This window comes from Amblyraja radiata, chromosome 22 (genome assembly GCF_010909765.2).
Source record: "Amblyraja radiata isolate CabotCenter1 chromosome 22, sAmbRad1.1.pri, whole genome shotgun sequence".
Classification (NCBI taxonomy): domain Eukaryota; kingdom Metazoa; phylum Chordata; class Chondrichthyes; order Rajiformes; family Rajidae; genus Amblyraja; species Amblyraja radiata.
The window spans coordinates 19,745,470-19,763,860 of NC_045977.1; the positions used below are offsets into that span (position 1 = coordinate 19,745,470).

Consider the following 18,391-nt stretch of genomic DNA (forward strand, 5'->3'; position numbering starts at 1 on the left):
AAACAGTCTCTATCCAAAAGGTTTCCACACGCAGCATTCACAGAACCTGTCAGTATAACCTCCTGATGCAAATTCACAAGGCAACAAATCCAAGTATCCCTCGTTCACTGATCAGTTTCTCATCTTCAGACATCGGGGGGGTTTTGCCATTGAACACATCCTTGTAATCCTCGGTTTTAAACCATGTGTACTGCTGGTTAATTCCAAACTTCCACAACTTGCCGTATGTATTTCTCAACCAACAACAACAGTATTCCAAAATGGCCTCCCTGTTTCCACAAAGCATGAAGGATTGAGAATCTGGTCCACCTACTTCCAATTAATGCTGTCAGTCAGGAACAACCTATATAGCTATTGGCCACAAGAACTACTTCAACCAACTGAAAAGACAATTAACTCTTTAGGATTCCAAACCAATTGCAAGAGACTGATCAGAAGAAGAGGGAAAGAAACTGGACATTGCAATGAGAATGCTAACAGCTTAATTGTTATACCATGCTGATTAGCAGCAGACATTTAAGTGACCTAATACTTCCCTAGACAAGTTAATTACATTAATGGATTACATAGTTATTCCAGGAACGTGCACGCTTGAACATTTGAGCCAATGTCCAAATATATTTGGATAAGGATAAATTTAAACATTCAAGTGTCCCACTGGTTAATCATGTATATTAATGATGCTGTACAAACTTACATAAATAGATTTTATAATGATAAACACTAACATCTTCCAACTTTTATAAGCATTATGATATTCATTTACATGTCTTCTTACTTCTTTCATTATTTGTTAATCCCTTTAAAATATTGAGTTTACCTGGAACTCAAGACATACTGAAAATGATGAGTAAATAATATTAGTTTAGATTTAGTTCAGAGACACAGCATGGAAACAGGCCTTTCGGCCCACCGAGTCCATACCCACCTGTGATCATCCATTCAGTAGTTCCATCCTTCATACTGGGGACAATTTATAAAAGCTAATTAACCTACATATCTGCCATCTTTGGAATGTGGAAGGAAACCGGAACACCCGGAGAAAACCCACAAGGTCACAGGGAGAACTTACAAACTCTGTACAGACAGCACCCGTAGTCAGAATCAAACCCGAGTCTCTGGTGCTGTAAGGCCGCAACTCTACCACTGCACTAGCCTTCGCTCTTGTTTAAAAACAGATTCTGCAGAATTGCGGACACCAAAAGCTGAAAAATCCCAAGAACCTGACGATCTACGTTAATAATTTATAACACAAAGGTGACTACAAAGATAGTGGATGCATTGGTTATAATTTTTCAAAATTTCCAAATGACTTCTGTGGATTAGAGTGTAGCACAAACTATGACTTCTATGGTATTCGTTCCAACACGAAACGATGGATTTCCAGTTTCCTGAGAAAACATCTTCAGCGTGTGTGTGTGAACGGAAAGAGCTCCAATTGGCATCCAGTGTTGAGTGGTACACCTCAGGGCACAGTACTTGGCCCACATCTATTTTTGCTTTACATACATGACATCCATGAAAAAGTCGCAAGTACGACCAGACTATTCGCTGATGATTGTTTGCTGTACCGTCCAATTAAGTCAGCTGATGATGAAGATGCTCTCCAAAAGGATCTCGATACTATGGTTGAGTGGTCACAACAATGGGGCATGCAGTTCAACCCTTCCAAATGTGAAACCATGCGTGTCACCAGGAAGAGGAATCCAGGCGAAACATCTTACAATATACTTGGTGCCACCCTTGAAGAATCCAAACAAACCAAGTATCTTGGCATCAAATTGCAGAATGATCTGCGTTGGAATGGTCAGACTCATCATGCAACGGTGAAAGCAACAGGTGTCCTAAACTTTCTGAGGCGCAACTTTCATCATTGTTCAACTTCTGTCAAGGAGAAGCTATACTTCACCCTCGTTAGACCTCATTTGGACTACGCAGTTGCAGCATGGCACCCATACACAAATAAAAACATTTATTCCATCGAACGTGTCCAAAGACAGGCAGCTCGATTTGTTACTAACACCTATGAGAGAGAAGCGAGTGTCACCAAACTCCTGAATTCTCTGGGGTGGAACCCTCTCAAAGACAGACATGAAGCTCACCGTTTGACATGTTTTTACAAAATGTTAAATGGTCAGCTCGACATAGATTACAAGACCTACACCAAACCCAAACCAATTAGGAGCAGACGAGGGCATTCGATCCAATTTGTGATCCCAGCTACAAAGACAGATGTGTACAGCAATTCGTTCTTCCCCCGCACAATTAAAGCATGGAATAATCTCCACCCTACTATAGTTACCCAACCAGATGCAACTAAATTTAAAGTAGCTCTTTCTTCCCAATAACCCTTTCTGGCTTAAGTCCTCCCTCCACCACCTCCAGTTTAAATTCCATTTGGAATATTTTGCAAGACCAAGAAAGAAACCAAGACAAAGACAAGGTATAAGAAGATAGAGAACTTAGTAACATGGTGTCAGAACAACCTCCTCTCCTTCACCGGGACAGGCAGCTTCTCTGGAGAGAAGGAATGGGTGACGTCTCAGGTCGTGACCCTTCTTCAGAGTCACGAACGGTCACGACCCGAAACGTCACCCATTCCTTCTTTCCAGAGATGCTGCCTGTCCTGCTGAGTTACTCCAACATTTTGTGTCTACCTTCAATTTAAACCAGCATCTGCAGTTCTTTCCTACTTTCCTCACATCGGCAAGACGAGGGAGCTAGTTATCAACTTCAGAAAGAATGGTGAATTACATGCCCCAATCAGCGCGAACGATGCTGAACTCGAAATGGTTGAAAGCTTCAAGTTCCTTGGTGTTAATATTACCAACAATCTGTCATAGACCAAACACACTGTTGCGACAGCCAAGCAAGCACACCTATGCCTCTTTCTTGTGACATTGTGGAATTGTGGCAGTCATGACAAGAGCTCTCCATGTGTCACTAATGATATTACACTTTTATCAAGGAAGTTGTGAGAACTTCTTCAAACTTTCTTCTTTGTACACATAACATCCCTTTCCTCAGAATAGTGTTTTAGCTCAATGGAGCCAGCTGTGTGTAATTGGTGTCTTAAAGCTGGGTTTTCAACCTGGGAGAGGATGCTAAAATTGGTTTATTCGACCAGTGGATATGATAGATTCTGACGGGATAGCATTGGTAGTAGCGTTCCAGTGCCTTTAGGCGCTTCCTGTAGGTAATTCAAGTCTCCAAAGGCCAGACATCATTGCTGCCCAGTGCAACCATGGGTTTAATGCCAGACTTGAGGTCATTCCTCTGTCAGCCTAATCAATGTCAGCATCAGCCTGTCAAGCAATAATCAATTTTGACATTTATGTCTACCGTCATTACCTGGTGGCTCCCAAGTTCTGGGAAGTCCAAGGCCTCACCATGAACCTTTACTGTCATGGGCAGTGATGTACATAGTTTTCAAAGTGATTACAGATTGTGTGCTGTAACTCAAATCTGTTTTTTCTTCTCATTGTTTTTAATTTCCTCTGAAATTTCTGATGCAAATTACATTTGCATCTTTTTTGGGGATGTCTGCAGCCACTCCGAAAAGAGGATGAGGCCAGGGGAATGGGACAAAAGGCATGTAAACGTCCACTAACATCATTAAAAGCATTTATTATTGTATGTTAATACTATTTAACAAGAAATTGATTGATCACATTAACAAAGGCATTCAAGATTACTAACAATCCAATCAGAGAACTTTACATACAAAGCAATTACTTTTTGTAGGGGTTATCAGTATACAGATCTATAATTGCACATTAGTGATGCTTTCAATTGTTAATTTAATCTTTTGTGTGACTTTGGTGCACAGAAGTAAATTTAAAAACAGCCAAGATTTCCTGTTGCTCAATATTTTCAGTTAGTACATACTATTTCAAGTCTCTAGTCTGCTTAAATCTGGTGCTCTTATGATATACCCAAATGATGGACAAAAGAGTCAGCATGAACATGGTTGGCTGAAGAGCCTGTATCTATGCTGTTTAATTCTATGACAATGAAATGCCAAACTGACAATTACCAAGTACAGGTGCACAACCTTTTATCCGAAAGCCTTGGGACCAGACACTTCTCAGATTTCGGAATTTTTCAGATTTCCGAATGGAAGATTTTTAGCGTAGATTAGGTAGGCAGCGCGGGCGGCTTGAAAAGTCTGGAGCGGCTGCCTCCTCCCCGGAGACCGGGGAATCATTGTAAATCATTGCTTAAATGTTAGTCAGTTAGTTTGGAGAGATTTTATGTGGTGGGGGGGGTGAAGGGGGAAACTTTAATTTTTAGTCCCCTACCTGGTCGGAGAGGCGGGGAGCGGGCAATGCCTTACCGGGTCGCCGTGCAGTAAGCTCCGGAGCGCTGTGGCCGCCGACTCCCAACATCGCGGAGCTGGGGGCTGCGGGCGTCCGGCCGCGGGCGGCGCCGGTTGGAGCTCCGACCCCGGCAACTCTACCCCTGGCTGCGCGGCGCTCCAAATCCAACGCCTTACCGGGTCGCCGTGCGGTAAGCTCCGGAGCGCTGTGGCCGCCGACACACAACATCGCGGAGCTGGGGCTGCGGGCGTCCGGCCGCGGGCCGCGCTGGATTTGGAGTGCCGCGCAGCCAGGGTTAGAGTTGCCGGGGTCGGAGCTACAACCGGCGCCGCCCGCGGCCGGATGCCCGCAGCCCCAGCTCCGCGATGTTGGGAATCGGTGGCTACAGCGCTCCGGAGCTTACTGCACGGCGACCCGGTAAGGCATTGCCCGCTCCCCGCCTCTCCGACCAGGTAGGGGACTAAGAATTAAAGTTTCCCCCTTCACCCCCCCTTCACATAAAAGCCCTCCAAACTAACTGACTAACATTTAAGCAATGATTTACAGATGTTTAAGTGTCTCCCCGCTCTCCGGGGAGGAGGCAGCCGTTACAGTAGTACAGACCTGGGTTGACCGTGGGTCATTTCGGGTCAAGTTTGGCGCCAAACGCAAGATTTGGTGTGCAGACGACATCCTGGTAAAAATGTCCGGTTTTCGGAGCTTTTCGGTTTCCGGAACTCCGGATAAAAGGTTGTGCACCTGTACCCAACAGGGGAGGTGACAGTTTGCCACCATGAACCTCAAGGTTACTGATATTGCAAAAGCCACAAAATTAGACCATCTGTCGACTCTAGCACAATGTCCCGAGGACAAAATTAAAACAATATAATTTATCCCTGGGCGCACCTACTTTACCACAGTATTGTTTGGCCCATTTTTAATTTAAAATGTACAATTCTCCCTGTGATTTATCTAGATGCAAGTGAAATGAAATGGCTTCCTTAAAACTAAAAGATCCACATAGTATTCATTACATTTATCAGTAATTCTTCATCTAAGCTTTTTTCAAAACCTCTGCAATATATACTTTAATTTCTGCAATATATACTTTAATTTCTGTCATTGAAGCTTCATAATTTCAATAATGAAATCAATTTCCATTTCTGTGTATTGTTCCAATGCCCAGATTGATAATGTTTGATTGATCTCAAAGTGTAAATAATTGCAATAGCCAGGTGACAGGGCTACCTGCCTGTCTCAAAACACTTTAGCATAGAAACTATTTCTTACAAAACAAAAGCAAACTTAAGTTTGTTGCTCTTTCGCACAAATCAATTCACCATAATGGAAAATAATTTAAATAAATTCAAATACAAAAGCTGTGTAATCTTCTCTCTTTATCACACAGAAAAGAGAGAGGATCAGAAACCCGAGCTATTAACAGAATGACAACACAAATCATAAAATGTAAAGTGAAACACAAAGCGTCAGGATGTGCCCAGCTGATCTGCAGTCATACATTTAGTGAATCATTTTCTTTATTCTGTACTCACTAATTGCCATAATTTTCTTCAAAAGGGTTTTATTCATCTTTTCTCGAACTGTCCCTCAGTTCATTGCCCAGATGACATCAGTATTAACATAGAAACATAGAAAATAGGTGCAGGAGGAGGCCATTCGGCCCTTCGAGCCAGCACCGCCATTCATTGTGACCATGGCTGATCGTCCCCTATCAATAACTCGTGCCTGCCTTCTCCCCATATCCCTTGACTCCACTAGCCCCTAGAGCTCTATCTAACTCTCTCTTAAATCCATCCAGTGACTTGGCCTCCACTGCCCTCTGTGCCAGGGAATTCCATAAATTCACAACTCTCTGGGTGAAAACGTTTTTTCTCACCTCAGTCTTAAATGACCTCCCCTTTATTCTAAGACTGTGGCCCCTGGTTCTGGACTCGCCCAACATTGGGAACATTTTTCCTGCATCTAGCTTGTCCAGTCCTTTTATAATTTTATATGTTTCTATAAGATACCCCCTCATCCTTCTAAACTCCAGTGAATACAAGCCTAGTCTTTTCCTCATTTTTCCTCATATGACAGTCCTGCCATCCCAGGGATCAATCTCGTGAACCTACGCTGCACTGCCTCAATCACAAGGATGTCCTTCCTCAAATTAGGAGACCAAAACTGTACACAATACTCCAGATGTGGTCTCACCAGAGCCCTATACAACTGCAGAAGTACCTCTTTACTCCTATACTGAAATCCTCTTGTTATGAAGGCCAACATTCCATTAGCTTTCTTCACTGCCTGCTGTACCTGCACGCCAACTTTCAGTGACCGGTGTACAAGGACACCCAGGTCTCGCTGTACCTCCCCCTTACCTAACCTAACCCCATTGAGATAATAATCTGCCCCCTTGTTTTTCCGCCAAAGTAGATAACCTCACATTTATCTATATTATACTGCATCTGCCACACATTTGCCCACTCATTCAACCTGTCCAGGTCACCCTGCAACCTCCTAACATCCTCTTCACAGTTCACACTGCCACCCAGCTTTGTGTCATCCGCAAACTTGCTAGTGTTGCTCCTAATTCCCTCTTCCAAATCATTAATATATATATGGTAAACAGTTGCGGCCCCAAAACCGAGCCTTGCGGCACTCCACTCGCCACTGCCTGCCATTCTGAAAAGGACCCGTTCACTCCTACTCCTACTCTATTACTAGCTCGAAAACCAGAAGAACAGGAATTTCTTAAGTTAGGTCATTCAAACCCGGGAAGCCTGTGTTCTGTGTTCCAAGTACTAAATTAAAGCCTCGAAGATTATTGTTTCCAAGTTTTACTGTCAATTACAAGGTTACACCAGCTGCAATGTCTCTCAAATTCCTTCAGTCTTGTGATTCTTCAGTCCCTTTTGTTTGATCTCCTCCAGCCCTATCCCCACAACCCACACGACCAACAAAACATTACACTTCCACCTGGCCTCTTGAATGACTCCAATAATCGCAGGCCACGGCTTCAGTGTCAAAGTTACAAATCTCTGCGAGCCAAGAGTACTGAAAAACATGTTTATTCCAGTGAAATAGAAAGAATACTAAAAATAAAACTCCAAGCAACAATCTGGCATCACGTTTTGACAAGAAAACTATTTTTTATTGTTGCACTATAACTCTAGATCCATAGTGAGCAGTAGCCAAAACGAAACAAGAGCTGCCAGTCACAACTGACTATATCTGACTGCAACAGATGTCAGTGCCTATGCTAAGAAAGCCCATAGATACTCTCGCGCTTTCAAACAAATGCCTGGCTGACACTATTATACTATTCACCAACGCCAAACAGTTGGTGTTTTAATTAATCTTCATTTTAAGCACATGGTAAACAATTCAGCAGCATATTCTAACTTTTTTTTGGGGGGGTAGGGGAATAAGGTCACAGAGAAGGGAGGGGGATGGGGTGATGATGGGTGGTGAAGAATCAAATACCCAAACATAAAGCAAATAAATTGCAACGTTCAAACTTGATAATGGAACACTGCTCTCACTACAGCTAAATACATTGCCAGTTGTCAATTCTCTTCACCCATAAAGTAAATTAAGAATGTAGTTAAAGGAACTGTTGAACAAGCCACCTGGCACTGTACATCAGACACAAAGGCAGTGACGAGAGGGAAAAGGCAATTACGCATACTAATCCACAAAAGGGTCCAGTTTAAAATCAAATAAATCACTGACTCTTTAGAACCGAGTTGACTTAAAATTATAACAAAATTAAATGAAAAGGAATTACGACCTGTTTTCAAAAACTCATGGATACAGATGCGATTTCATTGTATTGTGCCTCGGCGACTAATATTTTAATGTTCCCATTTTGGCAGTTAGATTCCAGGGCAGGGACTGTATGTTTGTCTGAACCCTGAGGCAGTTGAAAATGATTCAGAGTAACTCTTTCCAACTGTGAACAATCCCCGGGAGGGGAACCGCCCATGCAACATGTTTGTCTTCTGCAGTTGTCCCATAATATTCTTTGGAATGTATTATTGTAAAGCAACAAGTAGAATATCAATATCAGCATTAAGACAGTAAATGAAGCTTGATTCTTTTCAACCTATTTTTTTCAAGATAAAATTAAACTAAGATGAGGTACATGAATAAAAACGGTTTACAAAAAACTAAACAGAATTGGCCATGGTAACTATCTTGAATACACTTTTTTGTTACACACACTCTTGAAAAACATTAAACATGAACGGGGAGAAGCTGAACTCAGCAATAAAAGTGTAATTCAAAGTCGAAGAACAGCAGGTTTGTCTAGTCATGATCCACACTGCGTATACAACTTAGTCCCAAACTGTTAACCTCGACTCTTTTCGAATACATTCCATTTTGCATAGCATCTCCACTCCGTCATATTTCCAGCTAATTTCCCTTGCAAAAACTTCAGAATTGCCATAAATTAAGTTTACAATCACTTCCTCACCAATTTCAACATTGAGGGAGTTGGAAAAAAAAGTGAAGCACTCATTCGATTTTATTTACAATTCAGTTTTGTTGGTAATATTGATACACAAATAACAAACAAAATAGAAATAACAATCATAAAAATATTAATTATATTCTACTTAATTTCATTTATATAATGGCTTCAGCATGATACAACAAGGGCCTTTATACAAGTGTGATTGTGAAAAAATTCTCACTGTTCTACTGAAGGATCCTTAGATCTGATAAGGAATGTCTTTAATGTAGACAAAAATGCTGGAGAAACTCAGCGGGTGAGGCAGCATCTATGGAGCGAAGGAAATAGGCAACGTTTCGGGTCAGTCAGAAGAAGGGTCTCGACCCGAAATGTTGCCTATTTCCTTCGCTCCATAGATGCTGCCTCACCCGCTGAGTTTCTCCAGCATTTTTGTCTACCTTCGATTTTCCTGCATCTGCAGTTCCTTCTTAAACAGGAATGTCTTTAAGGATGGGGAAGAAGGAGGAAGGGTGGTATTCCAAAGCTGTTTGTGACTGAGGGTACAAACGCCAATGAAGAAACAATAAATTGTAGATGCTGCTTTACAAAAAAAACTAAGTGTGGGAGTAACTCAACAGGTCAAGCAGCATCTCTGGGGAAAGTGGATAGGTGACATTTCCGGTCAGAAAGGCCCTGATCCAAAACACCCCCAATCTACATCCTCCCAAGATGCAGCCTGACCGGTTGAGTTATTCCAGCTGTGTTGTTTTTTATAACAATGAAGCAATGAAAATTGCAGACACACAAGGTCAGGACTTGAAAGAGGAACATTCAATGGATTGTAAATGGGTCAAGACTATGGGCAGGGCAAATAGGAGGAACCTGTAAAGGTATTGGGAAAAACCACTGAATGTCAAGGAATTCCATGACAGCTGAGAGTAGAGCCACGAACATTGGAATAGTCAAGTTTAGGGATAGAGAAGGCCTCTAAGGGTCTCAAAATTGAAGCAAGGAGAGAAAAGGAGCTTTGATATTGTCATGTTCCGTCAGCCTCTGAATCCACTAAAGCTGGAGTGGAGACTGAGTAAAGGGGCTTGAGAAACGAACAAACAAAATCCATCTTTCCCAAAACTGTCATGTTAACATCTCTTTTGGTTGAACACTTTTCTTGGATGACATTTGGAAAAAGAACCTTGGCTTTTCTTCAACATAATATAGTGCATTATAAGATTTAAATTCTTGATAATGCATAACAATACCAAGTCCTAGATCTGTAAAAGCATTTTACTGATGTTGCAACCACATGTGTGGAGTCATCTTGTCAGTGCTTGGTATTCCATTTCTTACATAAGTTATCTTTATCATGTCTTGTGAGCTTTATAGCTTGGGTCAGGCCATAACTGGGTCAGGCTGCTCCAAAATTAATGTTTGAAAGACACTAACAGCTGGGATATCAGTCTGAACTATAATCAAACTCTTGCCAAGAGTTGAGGAAAGCTTATAAATCATTATTTTCCAATTCAGTTACAATTTTCATTTTGAACAATAAACCACCTGGAGCACCACTGGATACTAGAAAGAATTAGCTTAAATAAAACTTCTGTTTTTCAAAGAATTACAAATGTTTGATATTGATAATTCCGGATGCGACATTTGTAGTTTTACTACAACATAATTAGACAGAAATTAATTCCTGAATACATTATGCAATGGAGGAAAATATTGAAGCATGATCATAAAAAAATGCATTTTCAAACTAATCCTACCCAAACCATATTTTCATCAATTTACAAAGGGTAATTAACCGATCAATCAGTATATTTATGTGATATGGGAGGCACCATTAAAATTTACATCATATCAATTATTTTATCACACCAGAACTCATTTTCTACTAATACAAATTAAGAGAAAGCCAGTTCCAATATTCAATTACAGGTTCTTCTTGCCTTACCCTGTAAACCTTTCAGTTGGTTGCTCAACAAGAGGCTATCTATCTCTGCCTTAAAAATAGACTGTTTAGAAAGCATAGAAACATAGAAATTAGGTGCAGGAGTAGGCCATTCGGCCCTTCGAGCCTGCACCGCCATTCAATATGATCATGGCTGATCATCCAACTCAGTATCCCGTACCTGCCTTCTCTCCATACCCTCTGATCCCCTTAGCCACAAGGGCCACATCTAACTCCCTCTTAAATATAGCCAATGAACTGGCCTCGACTACCCTCTGTGGCAGAGAGTTCCAGAGATTCACCACTCTCTGTGTGAAAAAAGTTCTTCTCATCTCGGTTTTAAAGGATTTCCCCCTTATCCTTAAGCTATGACCCCTTGTCCTGGACTTCCCCAACATCGGGAGCAATCTTCCTGCATCTAGCCTGTCCAACCCCTTAAGAATTTTATAAGTTTCTATAAGATCCCCTCTCGATCTCCTAAATTCTAGAGAGTATAAACCAAGTCTATCCAGTCTTTCTTCATAAGACAGTCCTGACATCCCAGGAATCAGTCTGGTGAACCTTCTCTGCACTCCCTCTATGGCAATAATGTCCTTCCTCAGATTTGGAGACCAAAACTGTACGCAATACTCCAGGTGTGGTCTCACCAAAACCCTTTACAACTGCAGTAGAACCTCCCTGCTCCTATACTCAAATCCTTTTGCTATGAAAGCTAACATACCATTCGCTTTCTTCACTGCCTGCTGCACCTGCATGCCTACTTTCAATGACTGGTGTACCATGACACCCAGGTCTCGCTGCATCTCCCCTTTTCCTAATCGGCCACCATTTAGATAATAGTCTGCTTTCCTGTTTTTGCCACCAAAATGGATAACCTCACATTTATCCACATTATACTGCATCTGCCAAACATTTGCCCACTCACCCAGCCTATCCAAGTCACCTTGCAGTCTCCTAGCATCCTCCTCACAGCTAACACTGCCCCCCAGCTTAGTGTCATCCGCAAACTTGGAGATATTGCCTTCAATTCCCTCATCCAGATCATTAATATATATTGTAAATAGCTGGGGTCCCAGCACTGAGCCTTGCGGTACCCCACTAGTCACTGCCTGCCATTGTGAAAAGGACCCGTTTATTCCTACTCTTTGCTTCCTGTTTGCCAGCCAGTTCTCTATCCACATCAATACTGAACCCCCAATGCCGTGTGCTTTAAGTTTGTATACTAATCTCTTATGTGGGACCTTGTCGAAAGCCTTCTGGAAGTCCAGATACACCACATCCTCTGGTTCTCCCCTATCCACGCTACTAGTTACATCCTCGAAAAATTCTATAAGATTCGTCAGACATGATTTACCTTTTGTAAATCCATGCTGACTTTGTCCAATGATTTCACCACTTTCCAAATGTGCTGCTATCCCATCTTTAATAACTGACTCTAGCAGCTTCCCCACTACCGATGTTAGACTAACTGGTCTGTAATTCCCCGTTTTCTCTCTCTCTCCCAGTATATTTATGTGATATGGGAGGCAACCGGTGCACCATTAAAATTTACATCATATCAATTATTTTATCACACCAGAACTCATTTTCTACTAATACAAATTAAGAGAAAGCCAGTTCCAATATTCAATTACAGGTTCTTCTTGCCTTACCCTGTAAACCTTTCAGTTGGTTGCTCAACAAGAGGCTATCTATCTCTGCCTTAAAAATAGACTGTTTAGAAAGCATAGAAACATAGAAATTAGGTGCAGGAGTAGGCCATTCGGCCCTTCGAGCCTGCACCGCCATTCAATATGATCATGGCTGATCATCCAACTCAGTATCCCGTACCTGCCTTCTCTCCATACCCTCTGATCCCCTTAGCCACAAGGGCCACATCTAACTCCCTCTTAAATATAGCCAATGAACTGGCCTCGACTACCCTCTGTGGCAGAGAGTTCCAGAGATTCACCACTCTCTGTGTGAAAAAAGTTCTTCTCATCTCGGTTTTAAAGGATTTCCCCCTTATCCTTAAGCTATGACCCCTTGTCCTGGACTTCCCCAACATCGGGAGCAATCTTCCTGCATCTAGCCTGTCCAACCCCTTAAGAATTTTATAAGTTTCTATAAGATCCCCTCTCGATCTCCTAAATTCTAGAGAGTATAAACCAAGTCTATCCAGTCTTTCTTCATAAGACAGTCCTGACATCCCAGGAATCAGTCTGGTGAACCTTCTCTGCACTCCCTCTATGGCAATAATGTCCTTCCTCAGATTTGGAGACCAAAACTGTACGCAATACTCCAGGTGTGGTCTCACCAAAACCCTTTACAACTGCAGTAGAACCTCCCTGCTCCTATACTCAAATCCTTTTGCTATGAAAGCTAACATACCATTCGCTTTCTTCACTGCCTGCTGCACCTGCATGCCTACTTTCAATGACTGGTGTACCATGACACCCAGGTCTCGCTGCATCTCCCCTTTTCCTAATCGGCCACCATTTAGATAATAGTCTGCTTTCCTGTTTTTGCCACCAAAATGGATAACCTCACATTTATCCACATTATACTGCATCTGCCAAACATTTGCCCACTCACCCAGCCTATCCAAGTCACCTTGCAGTCTCCTAGCATCCTCCTCACAGCTAACACTGCCCCCCAGCTTAGTGTCATCCGCAAACTTGGAGATATTGCCTTCAATTCCCTCATCCAGATCATTAATATATATTGTAAATAGCTGGGGTCCCAGCACTGAGCCTTGCGGTACCCCACTAGTCACTGCCTGCCATTGTGAAAAGGACCCGTTTATTCCTACTCTTTGCTTCCTGTTTGCCAGCCAGTTCTCTATCCACATCAATACTGAACCCCCAATGCCGTGTGCTTTAAGTTTGTATACTAATCTCTTATGTGGGACCTTGTCGAAAGCCTTCTGGAAGTCCAGATACACCACATCCTCTGGTTCTCCCCTATCCACGCTACTAGTTACATCCTCGAAAAATTCTATAAGATTCGTCAGACATGATTTACCTTTTGTAAATCCATGCTGACTTTGTCCAATGATTTCACCACTTTCCAAATGTGCTGCTATCCCATCTTTAATAACTGACTCTAGCAGCTTCCCCACTACCGATGTTAGACTAACTGGTCTGTAATTCCCCGTTTTCTCTCTCTCTCCCAGTATATTTATGTGATATGGGAGGCAACCGGTGCACCATTAAAATTTACATCATATCAATTATTTTATCACACCAGAACTCATTTTCTACTAATACAAATTAAGAGAAAGCCAGTTCCAATATTCAATTACAGGTTCTTCTTGCCTTACCCTGTAAACCTTTCAGTTGGTTGCTCAACAAGAGGCTATCTATCTCTGCCTTAAAAATAGACTGTTTAGAAAGCATAGAAACATAGAAATTAGGTGCAGGAGTAGGCCATTCGGCCCTTCGAGCCTGCACCGCCATTCAATATGATCATGGCTGATCATCCAACTCAGTTGCTCATCAGTTTCCACCATCCGCTGAGGAAGCAAGATTAAAAACATGATTTTTAGAAAAATACTAGACCAAGTGCAGACCCGTTGGGTCTGCTCCCCCAACGCAAGATTCCACCACTCACCCGTTCCCCCAACGCAATATTGCACCACTCACACATAGTCCCCAACTGCGTTTGGAAGAGCACCGCCATTCGATGTGATCATAGCTGATCGACCACAATCAGCACCCTGTTCCCGCCTTCTCCCCATACCCCTTGATTCCATTAGCCCTAAGAGCTCTATCTAATTCTCTTTTGAATGCACCCAGTGAATCGGCCTCCGCTGCCTTCGGAGGCAGAGAATTCCACAAATTCACAACTGTGTGAAAAAAGTTTTTCCTCATCTCAGTTCTAAATGGCCTACCGCTTATTCATAAACTGTGGACCCTGGTTCTGGACTCCCCCAACATCGGGAACACGTTTCTTGCATCTAGCATGTCCAATCCCTTAATAATGTTATATGTTTCTATAAGATCCCCGCTCATCCTAAATTTCAGTGAATACAAGCCCAGTCACTCCATTCTTTCATCATATGACAGTCCCACTATCCCAGGAATTACTCTCATGAACCTACGCCACACTCCCTCAATAGCAAGAATGGCCTTCCTCAAATAAGGAGAAACAAAAACTGCACACAATACTCAGGTGTGGTCTCACCAGGGCCCTGTACATCTGCAGAAGGACCTCCTTGCTCCAATACAACTCCTCCCTTTATGAAGGCCAACCCTTCAATACAACTCCTCCCTTTATGAAGGCCAACCCATTAGCTTTCTTCACTGCCTGTTGTACCTGTATGCGTACTCTCAGTGACTTATGTACTAGGACACCCAGGTCTCGTTGTACTTCCCCATTTCCTATCCTGGCACCATTCAGGTAATAATCTGCCTTCCCATTCTTGCCTCCAAAGTGGATCAAATCCAGTTCATTACACACTAAATCCAGAATTGCCTTCTCCCTGGTGGATTCCAGTACAAGCTGCTCTAAGAATCCATCTCGAATGCACTCCACAAACTCCCTTTCTTGGGGTCCAGTATAACCTGATTTTCCCACTCTACCTGTATGTTAAAATCTCCCATAACCACCACAGCATTACCTTTGTTACATGCTGTTGCAACTTGCACTCTATCTCCAGGCTACTGTTTTGGGGCCTGTAGATAACTCCCATTAGAGTATTTTTACCCTTACAATTTCTCAGTATTATCCACAATGACTCTACATTTTTCTGATTCTTTGTCACCCCTCGCAAGGGACTGAATTTCATTCCATACCAACAGAGCCACCGAACCCCCTCTGCCCACCTGTTTGTATTTTCAATAGGATGTGTACCCTTGAATATTCAGTTCCCAGCTCCAATCCTCTTGCAGCCATGTCTCTGTAATTCCCACATCATACTAATTTCTTACTGAGCCTCAACCTCATCCAGATTATTTCTATGATACTTTGCACATTATATATAACACAGGGAGGCAACAGACCATCCGCGAGTCTCGCCTGCCGCCTCAGAATCTCCTGCCCGAACCTCGGACAATGGAGTCACCCACCACTATGGCTCTGCCCGACATCAGTCTCGCCAGTCGAATCTCATCACTAGGATTGGAACCACTGACCTGTCCGGTGCTCGGACTGGAAGCGTCTTCTGGCACCCTGTCTTAAGTGTGTGACCCGTTATTTTTCTAGGTTATGGGTTCAAGTTTTCAAGTAAACACTGCTAGGTTTCTGGTATCACAACAGCAATTTCAATGCAAAAGAACTTCAGACTGCAAAATGTTTTGGCACATTCTGAAAGATTACAAAGGCACAAAAGGAATGCACGTCTGTCTTTTCCTTCAATACAGTAGCGCGGGATCACAGCACTGCCAGAGGTGCTGTTTTTTTAATACAATATTAAATCATGTCTGCTTTGTCAGGTGAATGCAGAAAATAGTTAAATTCTAGAGCAAAAAGGAAGCTGGCCAGTATTCTCTCCCAATCAACATCACTAAAATAAGATCCAAGTAACACCACAGTGCAGTAAATGGAAGCATATTGTACAAAATTTTACAGCAAAAAAAACCACAACGGCAACTAGTCAAAAGACACTCAATTAGCTGTACAAGATTTTAAGAAAACCCGAACCTGTGAATGCCTCTTATCACTTTATTTTTTAGTTTATCTGCAGAATTCATGCAAGGCTAAATTCCCAAACTTTAGTGGGTTCCCAGAGCTTTTCTAAGGATCAGAGAATGCAAAAAAAAAGCAGCAGCAAAACACCATAAAAATAATAATTTAATATGGACTGTTCCAAAGAATATTCACAACTTATCTAAACAACATGTGTAATAAACGGAATTGCTGGTTCATGCCGAGTCACTGTCAAACCATCACATGAACCACATAGTAGTGACACACTCCCAAGTGCCATTGCAAGATTTACTTTTGGATTTTGTTGCAGAAGAATGCTAATTTGCCATTTATATTCAATTATATTCAATTTTAAATATTGGTTTAGTTATCCAATGTTGTTAACTGTATTTTATTAGAGATGCAAGAAACTGTAGATGTGAAAATCTTGATCAAAACACAAAGTGCTGTTGGATCTCAGCGGGACAGGCAGTACTTGTGGAGGAAATGCACAGGCAGTACCTGGGGAAGGAATGGAGAGGCGACGTTTCAGGTTGCAACCCTGCTTCAGGCTCTTTTATTAGTTTCTCCAACGTTCAGAAACAATTGGTAGCACTGCTTTGAAAATAAAAGGTGCAGTACCATAGAACAGTATTGGATAATGGCTGATCTATTATTCCCTCTGAACCCCATTCTCCCGCCTTCTCGCCGTAACCTTTCACACCCTTGGGAGGAAACCCACGAGGGCACAGAAAAAAAACACGCAAACTCTACAAAAACAGCATCCAGGGTTACAACCAAACCCCAATCTCTGGCGCAGAGACAATAGCTCTGTAAGCTGCATCGCTGTGTCACCTTGAACAGTGGCATTGGCTATAAACCAATTTAGGATGCTAAAGACAATATTAAATAATGTATTTCCTTTCCTACATCTTGAAGTTTTACAGACGCTGACAGATGCAAAGTAAGCATTTCCCCTGCTGAAAGCAAGATCAAACCTTTCCAGTAAGCAATGCAAACATTTAACGATCAACAGAATTTGAACAAAACAGTGGAAGAGCCACAGCGGTGGGTGGAGTGTCTGAGACACCGTGCTGGAAAGGTGTGAGGAAGTAACGGCCCAGTGACAGGTTAGGGCAGGCACAGCAATCCTTAAGGAGTGGGGTGGGAGGGCAGGTTTGGTGACAGTTAACATTGTTAGTGGGGCCAAGGATCACTAAGGATTGAGAGATTGGGCGGGGGGGTGGGAGACGACCCCCAGGGGTGGAGATCAGGGAGTGAACGAACCCCAGGGGTAGTAGGTGAACCCCAGGAAGCTGAGGGCCGGGGGGGGGGGGTGTGGAAGCAGACCCAAGAGCGAAGAGGTCGAGTTGATGGTGGAACTCAGGGTAGGGACGGGAGACCCCCGTGGTTTGGCGTTGTCAGCTTCTGTATCAAGGGTAAGCCCCGGGTCGGGGGGGGTTAAACGCTGGTCCACAGCCCCCGGGATGGATGCGGGCACTGGACGGCGGGGGGCGGGTAAGGTGCTGGTCTGGTCCGGCCTGGCCCTTGTCATGCACTGCATTCGCCTGCCTCCCTTCTTCTCCGCCGCCACCCGCCTACCTGAGCCGCCGTTCCCGCCACCGGACGCGTCTCCCGTTTGAAAAGTTCCCGCTCGAGCGCGGCACCCGTCACTCCCGCGCATGCGGAAGGGGCAGGGGGGGGGGCGGAGCCGCGCCTCCCGTCAGTCACCCGCAGGGTCGCCAGGGAACGGCACGTGGCACTGCTGCTCGATGATGCCCGGGAATACCACGTTGACGCTAAGACACCACGTGGTGCGGTCACTCAGCGTGTCCAGGACACCACGTGGTGCTGTCGCTCGAGGATGCCCGGGCACGGCCCTTGCTGCTGTCAATCACGTTGCCCGGGCACGTCCCATTGCAATGGGAAGAATCGCTCCACAGTTGTGGTTGGCAATGTGCCACAGAAACATAGAAAAATAGGTGTAGGAGTAGGCCATTCGGCCCTTCGAGCCAGCACCTCCATTCAATATGATCATGGCTGATCATCTAAAATCAGCACCCAGTTCCTGCTTTT

The 18,391-nt window shown here is 43.3% G+C and overlaps 1 protein-coding gene across 4 annotated transcripts in view; it reads right to left on the bottom strand.

Annotated features, from left to right (window-relative positions):
* The window catches only part of sun1 (Sad1 and UNC84 domain containing 1), a 73,081-nt gene extending 55,046 nt beyond the window's left edge, over positions 1-18,035 (bottom strand). For 2 of the 4 annotated variants that reach the window (XM_033040540.1, XM_033040538.1), the window contains exon 1: positions 47-288. The gene's annotated coding sequence lies outside the window, so the exon portion shown is untranslated. Of the gene's footprint in view, positions 1-46; positions 289-17,917 lie in introns of those variants that run through there. The other 2 variants (XM_033040541.1, XM_033040539.1) reach the window with 2 other exon arrangements.
* Between the last annotated feature and the right edge of the window lie 356 nt (positions 18,036-18,391).